The sequence below is a fragment of the Diceros bicornis genome, chromosome 3, assembly GCF_020826845.1.
Source record: "Diceros bicornis minor isolate mBicDic1 chromosome 3, mDicBic1.mat.cur, whole genome shotgun sequence".
Lineage (NCBI taxonomy): Eukaryota > Metazoa > Chordata > Mammalia > Perissodactyla > Rhinocerotidae > Diceros > Diceros bicornis.
The window spans coordinates 8,025,339-8,045,862 of record NC_080742.1 but is presented as its reverse complement, the minus strand read 5'-3'; the positions used below and the strand labels follow the sequence as shown (position 1 = coordinate 8,045,862).

Sequence of the window (20,524 nt, the reverse complement as noted above, 5' to 3'; positions counted from 1 at the left end):
GCAGAGTTGGTATTCCAACTCAGGCAGTATGACTCTGTAATTTACACTTCTTGACTTGTTTATTTCTGCAGAGGATGTCACAGCCTTCTAGTCACCTAAGCGTGGAACTTCAGTCGTCTGGGCTCCTCCCTCATCCTTGCCTGCCATGTTTAGTGAATGGACAGAGCTCATGGAATCTACCTGGGTTGAGAATCTCCTCCATTCTTACTTCCACTCTGCCTTATAGACTTTTGTTCCTCTCACCTGGACTATTGAACTGACCCCCTTCTAGTCCTGCTGTTCCCATGTTTCCTGCACATAAGTTACCTTCAAACACTTTTACTTTCAAACAAATTTTACATAAAAGCCCCAATTGTAGAGCAGACAAGGCAGTGGGGCTCTGATTGAAGTTGGAGGAGGAACCCAGATTCCCACCTGGTCTGTGTTGACTTTGTCCCCTCTGGTGGCCCCTGGTGCCTTGGTGAAAACTAGAGGGCATAAAATCCACTACTGAATCAGATCTTGGATAATTTCCTTAAGACACAGCTCTGAGTGTACTCCTCCCTGTTCTGAAACCTTCAGTGGTTCAAAGACTCTGTGATGTGGTTATGGAGTACCCACCCGATCTTTCCCACGTTTATTATGTTCCTTCACTCCTCCCATTCAGACTCTAAGCTCTAGTCTAGACCAACTAGACTACTCACTGTTCTCAGACATCTGTAGTTTCTTTCCTCCAGATTTTTGAATTTCCACCTCTATTTCTGTTGACTTGAATCCTGTCCATCCTTCTGAAGCAACAGCTCCTCCAGGAAGACTCTACCCATCCGCCTGAACGAGTCTGACCTCATCTGAACCCTGAGAGCATGCTGTGCCTCTTTTTGGCATTCACGTTCTGCTTTGTGAGAGGGTTATTGTAAATCTGTGTTCTATTTCCCCTTAATGATAACCTGTCAAGTGTTATGCTTTATATATCCCTTTGGTGCCAGCACTAAGCACACAGCTTTGAACCTAGACCCACTGAACACAAATGTATTGCAGATAGTGAAAACAATCCCTTCATTCAACAAGTGTTCATTGGGCATTTGTTAGGCAAATTTCTAGGCCCCAAGGATGCAAGGTTACTGTTACAGCTGTTACAGCACAGACAGCAGGTGTGGATATCTGTGAACAGATATGACAAGGTCCTCCTCTGCAGAAGAATGAATTTCATATACAGTTGGCCATCTGTATCTGTGGGTTCCTCATCCATGAATATGGAGGGCTGACTAAGAGCCTGGAGCGTCCACGGATTTTGGTATCTGTGGGGGTCCTAACCGATCTCCCTCGAATACTGAGGGATGACCATAATTACAGAAGTTTTAGAGGAAAGGGGTCATCAAGACTAACGGGGTCATCAAGTCTAACTGACGAAAACCCCTTTTTTACTCAGAGAGGTGAACTGATTTGACCAAGGTCAGTGGCCAAGCCTACGTGATCCCCAGTCTCTGGGCACTTTTGTCATAGCTCTTAGGCCACCTCTAATTGGTTCCTAAGCATAGTATCTTGTTAGTACAGAAAAATAGGCAAAACAGATGTTGTTCTTTGCAAAATTAAATTTATATCCTGTTTTCTCTGACCATTTTCGTAATAGTTAAGTCTTTTCTCTTTCCTTCCTTCCCTCTCCCTCACCGTTACCAGCACCCCCAAACAATCGCGTGAGCAATGTATGCAGTTATGCATTGCTCTGTTACTCATTCCAGTTAGTAAATTACCTGTGACATCACCTAGACCCTGAAACTTCCTGAGGTTAGGAGTGGGGGAGGGAATCTTCTCCCATGTTCCGTATCAGGTATGTTCTAGCTTGAGCTGTCTTAAGTGTTTAAGGTGTGCTAGAGTGAATTTTAACAACTCAGAAAGATGGGGTTGCAGCCAGCTCCCAATGAGAAAGGGAGTTTACATGATATATAATACGTCTTATTTTTAAAAAGCATACCTATAGCTAGACATAGGTATATTTTGATATTTATTGAGATTTTATGGGATACATAGTGAGCCATTAGGAAATCTGAACATGTATAAATAAGCATAGACATGCTCTGTAAAGTATTTTTAATGCAAGGAGAATGTTAGAAAATGTAAGCAGTAAACATTTTTTGGCGTTAATTATGTTAGTCGTTTTAAGGGTGAGTGGGAAGAGGACAAGGGAAGACAGGGTAGACCAACACATTAAGCTTAAAGACCTAACAGTGGAAAGCCCAGAAATGGGTGTTAGAGGGTTAGTTTTAGGAGACAGATGCTGGAGTTGAAGGAATGGGCGTTTGGGTGTAGACTCTAATAGCATTTCCATTTTACAGGCTTCTCCACATGACATTTGAAGAATATTGTGGAAAGTTTCTGCTCTTTGGCTACAAAGGAAGGCATTCCCCATTCCTTCTAGCACTGTAATGTCCCAGTGGATATATTACTTCCTCAGAAGCTACTTGAGGCTGGGGGTATATTTTCCCACAGCCTCTGGCACAATGCTCTACACATAGTAGGCACTGAATAAAGATTTGTGCAGGGTATGAATGCACAGAGTTTCCATAGGGCATGATCCAAAGCTCCTCAGGTGGTTATTACTCCATTTTATTGCCATTCTGAGCTTATAGCACCCAGAGCAACAATAACTTGTACCCCTCGAGCATATGTGGTATTTAGTATTTCTGTATGTGGTGTCAACTTTCATGCCATAATTTGCTATATATGTAACTGGTTAAGTTACAGCTGTTTTGGGAACCACAGGCTTTTTTCCATATAAAATAAGCCCTGGCTAGCCATCCTAGTCTATGTAGAGGTAACATTCACTATATGACCTTTTCATGCCTAACTCCGTGCCCCGACCCTGGACCCCTAATTTGGTAGGCACATCCAGTTACCAGCTTATGTGCTGGTTATAATGGCAATTCTGTGCTTAACAATCTTTTCGCTAGTAACACTATGACATTAATATTTCTAAAGGCCATCTTTATATTTACTATTGTTTTCTCAGGAGGTCTTTTATATTATACCTACATTTTGAAAAGAGGGATCAATTCAAGAGTTGGTCTGGTGATGTGAGATGTTCCTAGGGACAATGACATAGAACAAATGTGTTTGCTCATCCTGCCTGTGCAACCAATGATGGAATGTAATGGCTTTGTTTTCCTAAAGTAGATACTATAACTCTTCCTTTTCTGTTCATAATTACAGATTTTTAGAAGAGAGTTTCTTGAAACTTAGAAAAAGAACTAAACCTCACCTCAGTTCTTCTTGTACTTCAGCTTTGTGAGTAGAAAGCCAAGGAAAGGGGGCAGTGGGCTGGTGAGGGGGCAGTTAGAGGAAGTCAAGTGGAGTCAAATGCTTCTTCTCCAGGTTCCAGCAGCGCGTCCGGGTGGGTACTGGAGCACTGTTTAAGCAGGTTGTCTTGAGCCAGCAGATATTTCTGTTTGTGCTCCTTGAAGCTTGGAAATCTATCTTCTGTTGTACTGTCTAAGAGAAAGCCTCAGCGTATCTATGTCTTTCTAAATTGAGAGCACCTTATTGTTTAAGACTGACTGACTTACAAGGCTTTTGCCATTCTGATTATCACTTATTCACTTAGTGAAGCAAGGATGATATCTTACCCATGTTTATTATGCATCAGCGACTAGCATCAGATTCCTCTGCACGGTATTTCTTCTGCTAAAGGTTCTCTTCATCCTTTCCACATCTCCCACCCTCTCCATTCTCTCAAGACACACACACACACACACACACTTCCTCCCCAGCTTGCACCTAGATCTTCATCTCCCTCTTTTACGTTTGGAGCCCTGGCCTCAAGACTGAACACTTAGGGTCTTTGTTTCTCCTTCATAAGTCATAATTGGGTTCAGTCGAACACACCTGTTGAAATGGAATAAGAACACTCCCAAATTTCGCTTATAGAATATCTAGAAAAGTCTGGAGCTAAAGGAGGCATTTTTTGCTCTCTCTTGTCTGTTAACATCTTCTTGGCCCTCGTGCATAGGGTCTCCTGATGCAGTGTCTGGTCCATCCTTATCAACAACATGACCTTTACTTTTCCTTCTATCTTCCAACATCTCAGTCCTTGGCAAGTTGAAAATGACCTGACCAGACACGTTCTTTGTTCAAATAGTCTGATAAATGAGTTCATACCTAAGTGTTAAATATGTGATCTACCATGTAATATTTATATTTTAAAAGGCATTTCATGGCCTTACAGTATATTAACCTTAAAGATTAATTTAATGGTGGGGATTTCATGTTGGGCAGGTGAGAGAGATGTTTCTGAGTGAATAGTTCTTTCTTTCCCTCTCAACCGACACCACTTATAAGGCTAGTTTCTCTGCCTTTATGCCATGGCTATTCTTGATACTGCCTGTATGGCTTGTAGACAGTTTAAAAATGACTTCTTATGGGGATAGCAGCACTAAATTTCCATAGTGAGGCAAAGTATACTAGAAAGATCATTTTGCATCACAGGCAATTTTGATTTTTTGGGACAGTGTTGGGTTAGAGTTCATAACAGAGTTGAGGACAGGTGATTATAATTGATTAATTAATTCATGTGATTTTTATTGAGTGTCTACTATGGGCTAGGCACTGTATAATGTTTTGGGGATAGAATGATGACCAAGATAATTATAGTCACTTTCCTTGCCTAGATTGCAGTGTAGATAAGGAAAGAGATGAAAAACAAGTAAAAAAACAAAGAAAAATTCTCAATTATGAGAAATACCAGAAAAGAAATAAAAAATATTGCTAAGATGATGAATTATGATTGAGGATAGGAAACCTACTTTAGATAGGGAAATGGAGGAAGGCCATGTTTAAACTAAGTCCTGAAGGTTGTGGAGAATGGGATGGGAGAGATATGGTTGTGATGGTGATGATGGTGATGGTGATGGAGATGGTGATTGTGATGATGGTGGTAATGACGGTGGTGATGGTGATGGTGATGGTGATAGTGATTGTGATGGTGATGATGGTGATGATGGTGATGGTGATAATCGTGATGATGGTGATGGTGATGATGGTGATGGTGTTGGTCATAATGATGGTGATTATGAGTCACAATGAGGTTTAAAACTAATCTATGTTAAAAATAACAAAGCTATGTCAAATACTACCCTTTGACATTTTATCCAAGAAGACCTAGAAATAACAAATAGGATGATATTAAATAACTTGTTTAATCTTACCTTTGCCGATGAACAATTTACTTTTGAAAGTACACTTAGTAGCAAAGGAGCAAGCAATACTTCTATAGCTTATGTATTGTCTTTTGTAGATAATGAATTGTAGAATATACAAAGTGACTGCTATTACTCTGTTCTTCTTTAGGCAAAATCCAGGACTTCTGAAACCAGTTTTTTAATATAGTATTGGTTTTGCCTTGAGGTCAATAATTTACAAGTATCAGGGAGAAAAATAACATTTTAGGACAGTAAACTGATTACTCACCTGCTGTTTTGGTAATTTATTGATTTGATCAATTTATTCAAAGCACTAAGCTCATTTTTCTCTTCAGGGGGAATTTCTGAATATTTTCTCATGGTTATCTCCTCCTTCCCTGCCATGTTCTTCCCTCTCTTCCTTCTTCTCCCTCTCCTGCCCAAACATCCTTAGCATAGAAATACGAAAGTTTCCTTAAGGATCAGGTATTAATGTTAGCTAATGAAAAGAAGTAGTGTTTTAAAATGTGCTGAGTTGCTATTAAATATACTCAGCCTTATCTATTATCTATGGGAGTGCCCTTGTGGAAAACCAACACAATTTAGTTATCTTTTGTTTTTGAATTTGGAAGGTTTAATGACATGGAAAAAAATCTCAGTTATTTTGTTAATTGGAAAAAGCCAGTTATAATACATTACGTACTACACGCTTCAATTTTATAAATAACACAAAAATATGAAATTCATATCTAAATATTTATATATGCATATAAAAGCCATCAAGGATATACTAAGATTTTAATCTCTTATTAGTGGGATATTTTGAGAAAATTTTCTGTTTCTTCCTTTCCTAAATTCTAAAATTTCAGCAACGAAAGAGCTACTTTTGAAATAAACCACAAACAAAACAATAGCTTATTTTGGCCTTGGACCTGATAATTCTAGTAGTTTAGAAAATAATCAGAGTTCTGGGTGAACAAATTATGTCCCTTTTGTCACTTATGTTAGCACTCACATACAAAAAGGAAGGCTCTAAAGTCTTAAAGGGGGGGAGTGGTTAAATATATGATGGTAAGTTTGTTTATATAGTAAGATGCTAATTATGTAAAAAAGAAAATGTATGTGTAGGAAAAAAGGCCATAAATATGTAACTAAACTTTTGGCAGTGGTAATTTCTAGGTTTGGGGAATCACGTTTCCTAATTTTTCAATAAACAGGCATTCCCTTTAAAATGAGATATATAAACATTATTATAATTTTTTAAAAAGAATCAGAACAAAATGACCCAGATAAGAATTTATTTAGATGTTTTGGTGAAAATAATGAAGGCTAGGACATATTACTTTTCTCTGTGTTCATCCAGTGGTTTAAGTAAACAGTAACAAATAATAGCCTTGAATTTTGCAGACACTTCGTATATACTGTCTAACCTCTAGAGAAATACAAAGGAATCTCAAGCTTTAGGGTTGAACTATTGGATTGTCTAAGCAGTTATAGCTTGGACATATTATTGTTAATATAAGTATTAGACACATTATCAACTCTGTGAAATTGATCAGGAGAGTTCAATCTGATTAATAAGCAACAGAAGAGTTTCCTAAAGATTTTCTTGCATACTGGGCATACGGAATAAGAATTGGCTGTGTTAACCTCAGTGCCCCTGTTAAGCTACAGGACAAAGCCAATGTATGAACTGACCCAGTCGCTGAGGCATCCCTGCCGCTCTGGCTTAGGGGAAGAACCTGTGGACTAACAGTGCCCTGCACAGAGGAGGCCTTCAATAAATAAATGACTGATCAGAGGCACCTAAAACACATTTGATTCTGTCTATATCCCATCCCACAGTTTTAACTGGAAAGTAGGTATTTTATGTATGATATTTAAATGAATGGTACCTGTCTGGGGTAAAAAAGTAAAAACAGGAGTAATCGTATTAATAGTAATAAAAAGATACTGAAAATCATGGCTGCCAATTATTATGCACCTGCTGTGTGCTAGGCCCTGCAAGAGATGCTGGCATTTGTCTTTGAGGTCATCAGTGACACCTGCCCCTGATTTGCTATAGGACTTGTTCTTTCCTGATGGCTATAATATGTAAAAAGACATGGTGGCTAAGCTCTCAGGGCGTTTGGTGTCTAATGCCCTTCACCCCCGTCCACCTCTCGTTTTTGGTCTGTGCCTTGGTGGTGTTCCATCTCTGTCCGAGGCAGATGAGATTCAAGGTGAGAGAAAGAACAAATCCTGTAAGGTAATTCTGTCACTCACCTCATCTTCATAATCTTCCCTGAGCTTCCTCTGCTGCTCACCCTGGTATTGATCGTGTCACAGGCTATAGCCGGCCGAGGCAGGGGGCTGAAAACCTTTCCGTGCAGCCCTCACCAGCGTGCCTGTTTCAGCTCCGAGAAGAAAAGCCTGCTGTGAAAACAATCAGTGCATTTGCTTTAGATCTAAGTGATTCCAACTAGGTCGATGCTTCATGCTGATGTGTTGAAAACATTTAAAAAATTTCTCAGAGTTTGATTTCCACTAGAACATTGTGGCATGTGTCTCCGAGTCTGAGTGTCTGCCGTTGTTATTTTTCACTAACGCAGATGACAAGTGCTTCCTGCCACAGCACACAAAAGCAGTAGAAAACGGAGGCTTTTGTCTTGTGGATATTTGCGATGAATGCTTTTTGGGGAAAGGGAAGAACATGTGTGCAGGTTTGGTTGATAGCTGTGTGGTCTCTTGACCTGCAGTGGAGGGAGTTTTGTTTTTGTTTGTTTTACTCCTGAACTGAATATGATTCAATGTTGATTAAGTATAAATGGGAGAGAATGGACAACGTTCTGGTTTGGTTTTGAGTTTTGAGATATTCTTTGTTTTGGCACAGACTTTCCAAAGGCCAATCATTTATACCAGTGCCGAGAGTGGCTTTATCTTCTAAAGGATCCGTCAGATCTCTGCGAGTGTCCGTTTATGTTTAGAAACAACTGGACCTCTCCATCGTGTCTTGGCATCAAGAGGCAAAATAGGCATTACAGAAAGGGGCTGTCCTCACTCAAATTAATGTTTATTTAATCTCTGGCAGGGGCCCAGGACAATATTTAATTGTTTTCTCCACCTGAAAAGGACTCTCTAGAGGAAGGGAACGCTGCGCTAGCATTTATGTGGTGTTTGGGGGGCAGGATACGGGATGGGGGGTTCAGTTTAAAAGTATGAGAATCAAGAACATTCATAAACTTATTATGCCTGATCACATTTCTAAGCTCCCCATTCTGGTTATTAATGGTAGAATCCAGGATTTGTTAAAAGGAAAACAAAACAAAACTCATCTACAAGCCACACCTTCAAAATTGCTTTCCCTTCATTTTGAGATGAAGTCAGAGGACCGACATTAGGGCTTTTGTTTTTTCCATAGAGCTCCCTGGGAGATCTGTGGCTGAGTCAGAGCTAGAACTCCGTTGTTTAGTGTTCCACCTGCCACGTCCTATCAAAACACGTGTGTCAGTGCAGCTGAGTTTTCTGTGCCACACCATCCTTTAAATCAAATGTTGCGGTTTTCTTCTAGGCACGAACTCTCTGGGGTTGTGTTACCCCGTTTGCTGTTTACTGTCAAGAAGCTGAGAGAATGTTCTTATAATGATCCAAGAGGAAGTGGCAAATGAGTGCTCTTCTTCAGGTATTTTGCTGGTTTTTCAGAATGCCTACCAATAGGAAGATTTCCACAAACTCTCATCTGTGAGTTTATCGTAGAAATCCGAGGGAAAGCATTGCATGTTTTCTTTAGCCAAGTGAGTGAGATCCCCTTTTGCTCTGATCTGCTGCTTTTCCAAAAGGTTAGATTTATTTTATGCCAAAATTATTCCTTAATTCAATACCCATTCCCACCTCTGGTTCGTGCTGTATCCATGGGTGCTATTAGGATTTATTCTGCTGACCACCCACAGGGAGTGCATGTTGTTTATGTACTAGACTCTTAGAGCTTATATTCTAAATACAAACTGCATTTAGATGACCACTGTGGAGTTTCTATTTGCTATTTTTATATTTCATTAAAAAAATAAGATAGGGTGTGGCTTTTATGGGGAAAGATACTATAGATCTCTGTGTATTACTTTACACTGGTATTTCCATCTATCTATCTGGGAAGCCCAAAGTGCTTTCAGGGTATTAGCCAGTGATACTCATAGCTTCCTTATGAAGAAGGTGGTAAGAAAATTTCAATTGAATCTACTCTGTCTTGAAGGCATAAAAGGCATATCTAAGGGGGACCTAGGTCAGTGCTAATGGATCTGGGAACAGAATTTGTCTCCAGCCTTTTAATTTTCTTCTCTTTATATTAGATATATGCTTCTCTAAAATGGGACAACTCATCAGAATGTCTTGCTCTATAGAGTTTTAAAAGCCTGGGGATAATACAATCAACTGATTTGCCATGATAATGATATTTCGCAGTGTTCTGTGGCTTAAAGAAGGCAGCATTAGTGTAAAACCTTGTTCCTTTCTTTCCAATAACAGCGTTTGTCTAAAAACATTAAGAGAGTGGAGCTGCTGCAGGTCAACGAGTGGGGAAAATAATTTTAAAATGTCATCTTTCCAGCATCATTTCATTTGTTTTAAAAATGAACTCCTTGGGTGTGCTGTAGAACTACTATTTGTACTTTAAAAGTATTATCAAGAGCCCTATTTGTAAAGAATTTATGCACTTAATTTATGTACTCAGCTTGTCGAGTTACTTTGCTTCTGAATTTTTCCCCCCAGAGCAACGGGGAGAGTCCACATGAGTTGCAAAAAGAAAAACTATAGGCTTATCATAAGCTTATACTGACTCATGTGTGAAGCTTAGGCTACTATAGATTTTCCAGAAAATCAAATATGGATGTAGCAGAAATATCTTTTCTTGCCAGGAGAGGGGACTCATTATGGGACAGTTAACTGTATATCTCTTGGGAGTGTCTTTAAGCAGTTACTTAAAAGCCAATGTTTGGCAGCAGAACTTTCAAGAGAAGCATAACCCAATGCTGGCAGTTCAGTAAAGCTGCTTTCCATGAACATCCCCCCACAGGAGGTTATTTCAGATGGGCCTCTGGAAATGGCAGGTGGCATGGAGTTCTCTTTCAGCTAATTGGAAGAGTGTGTTTTCACAAGAGTAGATACACTATAACTATGAAAATGAAGGTACATATACTGAAAAATAAGTGTATAAAATTAGTTTTGCAGAAATAATAAAATTTTAGACTTTTTTTAATATTAGAAAAATCTTTCTTCTATGCCTTGGGTAATGTGAAGGCAACATTATTGAGTAGTTTTATGAGAAGGCTATGTGCAGGACAAGTCTTAAGTCACCTGATGAATCCTATTAAAATACTGTGTGTAGAATCTTATGGATTCAGACAAAGCTGAATTGTAGCGTCTTCACAGCGAATTTAATTTGTCAATTTATTTTTCTTCTTTTGTTACCCTCTACTTGTTGCTATCGCTTAGATCTGGAATGAAAACTCTGCAGGTTTTTGTTTTTATTTTTTTTCTGGGTTCTTTTCCTGGCCTCCTCTGAGCTTGGAGGATCGCGCGAAGCATCCTCTCACAAATGTTGGAGAGCTCTTTTTCACAGTAGGCAATAAAAATATATCCCCGGTTTAATAAATGTGGGCCTTCCCTAGTTCTTAGTTTCGTTTTGGCAAAAGCCGAACCATTTCCGTGAAGCTGTTGCTTCCTTCTTTCCAGTGCTGTCGACCCTTCGTTTGTATTAGTGGGATTCAAGAGCCTTTTGGCAGAAGGATGGCACATGAGGATAAGTTACTGTCTCCTCCTTCTGGTTCCCATTCAGATGACCACTGAGAATATTTACTTTTTACTTATGGATTTAAAAAAAACACTGAATTTTAAAAAATCACATTAGTAATGTATGGTGTCAGAATATTCTATTTTGTACACAAGCAGAATTTAAAAATATTTGGATGTCTAATAATTTCTTGTTCTTCAATTCTATCTTCTTTCTCCATTTTTAAAAAAATATTATGATGACTATTAATCATACCTGTAGCTCTGATTATATCTATATCTCTTTTCTCATGACATGAACCAGAAAGAGATTTAACTCAGAAGTAGAAGCTGATTTTAGGAAAATGATTAATTTACTTATTCATTTGTTAGTTCTTTCATTCATTTCATTCATTCATTATTCACTCACCAATTAATCAACAGATATTGGTTCAGCTTTATCATATAGTAGGAATTTTGTTGAATGCTGGAGAGAAAAGTAAAAACATACATGGTTTCTGCCCTCAAAGACCTTATGGTTGGTTTACTGTAAAAAAAAAGTCAACAAATAATTACAGTGTAATGACAATTGCCTTAATTCATCCAACTAACAAATATTTATTGAATCGCTACTGTGAGCCAAGCACAGTTCTACGAGTTGGGATATGATGGGAGATCTTTGCCCTCTTCTAAGCCGGAAGACCTCATCTCCTACCACAGACTCCCTTATCCCCTCTGAGGTAGCCACACTGGGCCCTCTTGCAGTTCCTCAAACATGCCAGGCTTGCTCTCACCTCAGAGGCTTTGAACTTTCTGTTCTCTCTGCCTGAATGTCCTTTCCCCAAATATTTGCATGACTCCTCTTTTGTATGACATTCAAAATTTTTATTAAGCTTCTCCCTAGCTGTTGTGTGTGCCTGTGTATGTGTGATTTCAATGGATTTTTTTTCCAGAATTATCTTATTAGTGTTCTTAATGTATTAAGTCATTCTCCTGGATTTTCACTATATTATCTGTATTTTATGTTAATTTGTATTCTTTTTTTCTAATAGACTTTTTATTTCTTTTTTCTTGTCTTGCTGTGTTGGCTAGCACTTGCAGGTCAATGTAGAAAACTCATGGTAAGAGCAGGCATCTTCGTTTTCTTCCCAGCCTATTGAAAGTTCTTGTGATTTGTGTTAAGTAGAGAATCAATCTGAGCTAATCCAGTTGCAAATGACAGAAACCCGAATCAAGCTGTTAAGCCAAAAGAGAGTAATTCCTGGCTCACCTAATTGATAAGTCCAGGAACAGGACTGTCTTCAGGCAGAGTTAGACTTTGAGCTTCAGATAGTTCTATGGGGCTATGTCTCTGCCTCCATCTCTTACCATTATTTTCCTTTGTATTGGTTTGCTCTCAGAAATACTTTCTCCCTGAAGTAAGAAATATGGAATGATTGTGATTGGCCTTTCTGAGGTTTCAAGGCCACCCTTTAGTTCAATTTTGGCGTCAGTTGGTAGAATTAACAGGCTTGAGGCAATGACCTGAACTTATTTGATCACAAAGCCTGACCTGAACTGATAGGTCAAACATTTGCACATTTTTTTTTCTGCAGAAATGTTAATAAGTGTGATGTTCCAGAATGTGCATTGTAGTATCATTGAAAAATCTCAAAAATCTGAGTTCTGATTCATATCTTGCTCTGGTAAAATCACATAATCACATTGTGTGAAGTTGTGACCCTATGTAATTAACTTTTCTGTATTTATTTATAAGCTGAATCTAAAAATGGGAAAAAATTCCAGTATTTGAAATATTCACCATAAAATAAAATAGAGTATTTCATAGGTTGACATATAATCTTAGGTCTTTAAAGCAGTGTCACTAAAAGTAGAAATATAGTTAATGAAAGTTGGAAGTAGAGAGGGAAATGGAGCAGAATATTTTCTCTTAAATATTTTAATACGCCTTTACTTTTTCATCAAGAAGATGCCCCTCCTCCATCAAGAAATGTATTACTTAGAATTCATTTGCTTCTTGGGAACACTCCTTTCAGATTTCTATGACTCTGAATTCTATTGCAGCCTGGCTTTCTGGGTCCACTGCGTGGCCATGTTCTGGAATTTTGTTTCATTTTGCTGCCTTATTTGGTCCATGGTTTCATAAATCTCTTTTTTTTCCTCATTCTTGAATTCCATTTTTTGTTGTCGTTATTGTTGGAGTACACTTTTAAGTAATTCTTTAACAACATATCTGTAGATGTTGAATTTTGCCAGTACCTACATGTCTGAAAATGACTTTATTTTGTCTTTACTCTTGATTGATAGCTAGAATTCTAGGTTCAAAATAATTTTCACTCAGAACTTTTGAAGGCATTGCTCCGATGTTTTCTGGCATCCAGCATTGCTTATGAAATGTCTGAAACCAATTTGGTTCTTCTTCCTTTGAAGATAAATGTTGTAATCTCTTTGGAAGCTTTTAGGATCTTCTTTAGAATCTTGGTGTTCTGACATTTTATAAGAATGTGTTTAGATTTTTTTTCCCATCCTTTCTGCTCAGCACTGGATGGAATCTTTCAAAATGAAGACATATTCTTTTTGTTGGTTTGTTTAAGCTTTGGGTAATTTCATTCTTTTATTCCTTTGATAAATTGCTCACTTCCATTTTGTCAGTTACTGCTTTCTGGAACTACTAGTAGACAGATGTTGGTCCTCCTGGATTGATTGTGCTGAAATCCTTCACATTTTCTGTTTATTTGCCATTTTTTTTCTAGATTTTGGAAAATTTCTTCACTTTCTCCTCAAGTATTCTCTCAAGGTTTCCAATGTCAAGAATTACATTTTGAATTTTCAAAAACTCTTGTTCCTTTTATCATTGCAACCTGTTCCTGTTTTATGGATAAAATATTTTGTCAAATCTCTCTCATAAAACTAATTAAAATTATTTTAAGATTCCCTCTCTTTCTTGAATTATTTCTGTTTCCTCCAGCATCAGTGGATTGTTTGTTCTTTTTGATTCTTTTTCTTATCTGCTATGATTTTCCTCAAGAATCTGACAATGGTTGCTTGTCCATTTGTATTTATGAATGAAGGAGTAGGGTAATTATTACATTACATGTTGCTGTCTCGCTTTCCTTTGTAGCTTAGGGACCTATGTCAGACTTTACTCTACGATGTGTGGAGCTAGGAGCAGGTGAACAGGTTGGGTGTGCCCTCCCAGACCCCAGAAGAAAGTTGCCCCTACTCTGGGGTCCCATCCCTCGCTCTAGAAGCCAGTAACTCTGTTTTTTTTTTTTTTTTTTTTTTGGTGAGGAGCATCAGCCCTGAGCTAATATCCATGCTAATCCTCCTCTTTTTGTGAGGAAGACCGGCTCTAAGCTAACATCTATTGCCAGTCGTCCTCCTTTTTTTTTTGTCCCCCAAAGCCCCAGTAGATAGTTGTGTGTCATAGCTGCACATCCTTCTAGTTGCTGTATGTGGGATGCGGCCTCAGCATGGCCAGAGAAGTGGTGGGTCAGTGCACACCCGGGATCCGAACCCCGGGCCGCCAGTAGCGGAGCGTGCGCACTTAAACCACTAAGCCACGGGTCCGGCCCCAGTGCCTCTGTTTTGAAAAGTGTTGAGAAGATCAGAGGGGATTCCCTCATTCAGGCCCTGATAAAATAATGAAGTCTTTTTATGAGGCTGTGAGATGAAATATTCAGAACAGTAAGAGAAAGGGATAAATGGTTTTAATCTACTCAAAATATTCAAATATCTACTCAGGATATTATTACATAACAATCAGATATCACCCATATTGTTTTCTCAGTCTATTATTGATGTGATTTCTTTCATTTCCAAAGTCTGTGCAGAAGTACTAATTTCTACAGTTATAACATTTAGGACAAAGTGTGGGCTAACTGGTATTTCTGCTTTGAGGAATTTGTTGAGATGGTCTTTGCAGTCTCATCCACGACTCCTTTTCCTTACTGATTCATGAAAATTTGAAAAGAATATGTATTTTACCTCTGTAAGATACGATGTTTTGTCTTACTTTTCTCCTCAATAAATCAAACTCCTTAATTGTGTTATTCAAGTACTCTCTATATTTTTCTTATCTACTTGATCTGTCACATTCTGAAAGAGGGAGGTTGTCTCCTTTAAGATTGCAGTTCCTGTCAATTTCTCATTGTATTTCTAAAAGTTCTTCGTCTAATGTGTTTTGAGAATAGATTTTTTTCAATGTATAAAGTTTCTTGACATATCTGTTTGGCAGAATGTACCTTTTATAAATATGAAATATCCCATTTAATGTGTTTTGCCTCTGCTATACTTTGATAGTAATATTGCCACCTGCTTTCCTTTTGTTTCCATTTGCTTATTGTATCTTCAATGATTTTCAGCTTTTCCTTCTCCTTTTATTTAAAATGCTCTTTTAAACAGCCTCTGGCTGGGTTTTGCCTTTCTTCTCTAACCGTAATTTTAGGCGTTGTCTTTTAATAAACAAATGTGGTTCATTCCATTTGTTATGTTAATTGATTTGTTTGGTCTTTGTCTTATTCTTACTGGTACAATTTATATTTTATGATTTTCTTTCTTTTGCTATCTTTCCTTGGAGTGTTCCATTTTTTTTCTTCTTCTTTTTTTTTTTTTGTGAGGAAGATCAGCCCTGTGCTAACATCTGCCAATCCTCCTCTTTTTTTCCTGAGGAAGACTTGCCCTGGGCTAACATCCGTGCCCATCTTCCTCCACTTTATATAGGACACTGCCACAGCATGGCTTGCCAAGCGGTGCGTGTGTGCATGCCCAGGGTCCGAAACTTCCAACCCCGGGCCGCCACAGTGGAGGGTGAGCACTTAACTGCTTGTGCCACCAGGCCGGCCCCCCATTTTTTTCTTCTTACTGATTTGGAAGTTCTATGTCTTATTTCTCTTCTACTAGTGGGTAATATTAATTTTTGTAGCAAACATACTTGATCAAATATTTTTTTCTAGCAGAATATAACCCGTCTTTGTAGCCTCTCTCCATAAGCTCAGGATAAGATAAAAATTTTAGTATTCATTTACTCCACTCCAGTTTGCCAAATTTTATTGAAAGTATATGAAATTTTAGTTCCCAAATTAGAATTTATTAAAAAATTAGTTTATTTTTTCCTTCAAGAATCTTTTCTTCATAATTGATATAAACTTCAAAACTGTATTGTTAACAAATATTTTTTCCTGTGTACTACAAGTTCTCTTCATTCTGTTACATTTATGTTGATTCATATCAACCTCAAATATTGTTTTGCAAAGGGCACATAGGTGTCATAAATTATCTCAATCCTTGCATTTAAAAAAATTAAAAATGATGATTTACATAAGAATAGAATTCCAGGAAACTAGTTCATTTTGCTCAAGATTTCTAGAAATCTTATTGCATCTCTTCAGTTTGTTTGGAAACTCCTGAATTGTATGAAGAAATGTTGACTTGTCTGCAGAGAAATGAGGAAATAAAAACAATGTGTCTATTTGTATGTGTATATATGTATACTGTCATTTTTGAGGAATGCCTGCCTGTAATTTCGACATATCCTTTCTGTTTTTTTGTGGTGATATTAGGTGATGGTGATAGTAGATGATGATATTTTAAGTTTTTTATTTGTACAAATGAAATTTGGCAACCATTTAAAAAACTTTATTTTGATTCCTAAAATCCAGTTCTGGCAACTCACAGTTCTAGCATTTTTTCTTTGAAGGTAATCTTTTTCTTTCTTTTTTCTACACATATCGAGTATTTTAACTTTATCTTTGGAATTGAGAAATTGATCAAGATATGGCAAGAGATGGGCCCTTAAGAAGTAATCCTGCCTTGCTCTTAGGAAGACCTTTGGATATAAAGACTTGTGGCTTTCTTCAACTCAGGAAAAATTTCTGTTATAATATCTGTAGTTAATGCTTTTCTTTCATGTTTCCTGTTCTCTTCTCTTTTCTATTATGATATCCTCTGTTTGTTCTCTCTGGCCTTCCAGTTTACTAATTCGTCTTTTTCTCGTTTGTCAATTGCTCATTTTTCATGCCTGGCTGCATTTTCTTTTTTTTTGGGTAAAATGTCTTCTCAAAATTCACGGAAATGGCTTGAATATATATGTATATTTAATGTTCTCCAGTTTCCTAGACTCACTCTTTTCTGTAGGTGTTATTCATTCTGAATGCTCAGCCAGATTACCCCTTTACCCTTCATTTTTTATGATAAAGCACACAAATGTGCATTTCAATCCATTTTGACCATGTGTCTGCCTGTGTAACCACTACCCCAACCAAGACAGAACATTCCCATGGGCACAGACAGCTCCCTAGTGCCTCAGAGGCAACCACTATTTTGATTTTGTCATCATAATTTATTTTTTCCTGTTCTAGAGCTTCATCTGATTAGAATCACACAGTGTGTACTCTTTTATATCTTGCTTCTTTCACTTAGTATAATGTCTATGAGATTCATTCCTGTTTTCGCATGTACGAGTATTTCTTTCTTGCTTTTTACCTTTCATTTCTTTTTTTTTTTCTTTTTCCCCTGAGGAATGGTCCACTGGGGGATAAACCACCATATTTATCCATTCATCTCTTAGACATTGGGGTAGTTTACAGTTCTAGCTACTAGGAATACGCTGCCATCAACATTCCTGTACAAGTATTTGTATAGACTTAAGTTTTCATTTCTTTAGGGTAAATACCTAGGAGTGGAATTGCTAAGTCATAGGGTAGGTACATATCTAACTTTATAAGACAACGCCAGCTTTCCAAGTGGTTGTACCATTTTATATACCCAACAGCAGTGTATGAGAGTCCAGCTGTTCCATATCCTCACCAACACTTGGTATGGTTTGTCTTTCTACCTTCAGCTATTCTAACAGGTGTGTAGTGGTATCTCATGGTGGTTTTATGTTGCATTTCCCTGATGAATAATGATGTTGGACATCTTTTCATATACTTACTGACCATTTGTATGTTTGTATATTGACTGTTTTTGACGTATTTGTTCAAGTCTTTTGCCAAGTTTTTAAAATTAGTTTTTTTAAAAAATAAGTGTTTTGCAGGAGTTTTAAAATATATTATGTATGCTAGGCTTATCAGACATATAAATTTCTTGAATATTTTTCTTAGTCTCTAGTTTGCATTTTCATTTCTAAACGAGGTTTTTCAGAGCAGAAATTCTCAATTTGGGTAAAGTCCAACTTGGCATGTTTTGCTTTTGTGGTTGGTGCTTTTTGTGTCTTGGCTGAGATGCTTTACCCCCTCGTGGACATTTGGCAGTGTCTGCAATATCTGGAGACATTTTTGTTTGTTGCAACCCGAGTGAGTGGGGGCTACTCGTATCTAGTGAGTAGAGGCCGGGAATGCTGCTAAGCACCCTACAGTGTACAAGACAGCCCCCTCCAACATGGAATTATCCAGCCCCAAATGTGAATAGCATCAGGGTTGAGAAATCCTGATTTGAAGTCACATACAAATGTCCAAATGAGTTTTCCATTTTTCTTATTGGATGGTTCTTATTAGGAAGGTTTTTCCATCTAATTTATACATTTATAAGATCTTATATTCTCCTGTATCATACTATAGCTACTGCTTATTAAGCACTTACTATGATGCAGGCTCCATTCTCTGTACTTTGTATATTATCTCACTGAACTCTGACAAGAGGTATTCTCCCCACTTTACAGGTGGAGAAACTGAAGTCAGAAAGGAGTAAGGCCCAATGATTAGTCACAGAGCCAAGATTTCTGTTTAGGTCCCTGTACAGTTTAAGACTCTAAACGTTCTTTTGTCGTTATTTTCATATAAAACTTAAATTATTACTTAAATTACTTATTTTACTTTAATATAATAATAATCCTGGTACTCCAGAAAAAGATGTGCTGTGTTAGTACTATGATGATAGAGTACTTCAGGTTGAAATGTGGGCCAGTAAGGAGGTAGATGTTTTCACTTCCACTTTAGATTGCCAAGCTAAGCAACAGAGGTCGAGCACCTCCTCTGGTGCCCAGGAATGAATTCAGGCAATCATCTGCTCCTCCCTCTATTTTTGGTTTTGTTTTCCATTTGACTGTCCAACTTTCTGGTGATTGAAAGTAGTATCAAGTAGGTTTTGCTTAGGATTAATAAAAGATATAAGCAATTTTTTCTGACAACACAGAAAACAATGTAAGTAAACTACTTATGAAGATTATAGTGTACTTCCAGAGTGCTTTGAGCAATTTAAATGAGTAATAGGAAATATATTTGTATGCTTGAGACCTTTGAGGCTTCTTTCAAAAACGTTGGCTACCTTTGATATTACAACTGCATGTCTTTCCAGAAATCCTACCCATTACTGTGCACTGAGCAGGTGTTCTCTAAAAACACTCATTAGGTTTTCTGCCATTATCCAATCGCACTGACGCTCTATGATGCTTCTGTAATGTAAATTGAGATTGTGGCACTGCAGAGCTCAAGACCCCATTGCCCACAAGGGCTTTTTTCAACCTGTGCCCAAGCCTTGGGAGCACTATGGCGTGTCCTCAGGGACCTCCATGGGGAGCAGGGAGAGGCTGTGCCTGCCTGGACCAAGATCCTCCAAATTCAATTACAGCAGCTCTGCTATTGTGATTTTTTACATTTCTGAAGTTTGATTTCAGAGGTTCTGTGACTAAAAATGCTTGGAAATTTGTAATGTGCAGGACAAAGTACAAAGATTTAATGTTGCAAAAATCACTGACCATAACTTGCCTCTTTGACAATGCTGCTAATCACATCTCCTTCCCTTCCCCCATAAACATACACCTTGTGCTCCATTGGTAGAAAATTTGTCGAGTTCTCTGGAATTTTCTGAACGTGTCTTATTATTTCATGCCTCCGTCTATTTGTACATGCTGGGGTGTTTTGCATTCTTTGACATTCTTTTCTACTTGGGGTACAAGAGTGTTCAAATTTACAAGATTTCTAATGGATAGACCAATTTATGTTCCTACAAAGCAATATTTAAGAGTCTCCATTGATCCACATCCTCTCCAATACTTGATTCAATCAAACACACTAATTTTTCCCACTCTGAGAGGAATAACATTGTATCTCATTGTTCTCTAATTGCATTTTCCTAAGTATTAATGAGGTTAAGCATCTTTTCATACATTTATTTGCCATTTCTATTTTGTCTTCTGTGAAAAGTCTGTTTGTGTTTTTTGCCCACATTTTCTCTTGTTTTTCTCATAGTATATATTCATTAATATATTCAGAATACCATTATTTTGTCTGCAATATGCATTCTAAAAATAGCCTCCAATTTTTGTCTTATATTTTTACTTTCTTTATGGTGCCTTTTGATGGGCAGAAGTTTTTAATTTTGAGGCAGATGAAATGAAGTTTAAAACTATTTTATGTTTGTTTCTCTTAGTGTCATACTTAAGAAATCTTAATCTACCTCATTGTTTTAAGGATAGTCTCTTTTATATTATTTAAACATGTTAAAATTTTGCTTTTCACATTTAAGTCTTCAACCCACCTGGAGTTAATTTTTTTGTTTGCTGAGTACAGGAATCCAATTTCATCTTCTCTCTAAATAGATACCCCAATGTCCCTAGCAGTATTTATTACATTCTCAATCTTTTCCCTAGTTATCTGCAATGTCTCCTCTGTCATAGATTAAAATTCCATATA

The 20,524-nt window shown here is 37.6% G+C and overlaps 1 protein-coding gene across 1 annotated transcript in view; it reads left to right on the top strand.

Moving 5' to 3' along the window:
• The window catches only part of POU6F2 (POU class 6 homeobox 2), a 463,057-nt gene that overhangs the window by 17,936 nt on the left and 424,597 nt on the right, over positions 1–20,524 (top strand). The window lies entirely within an intron of this gene.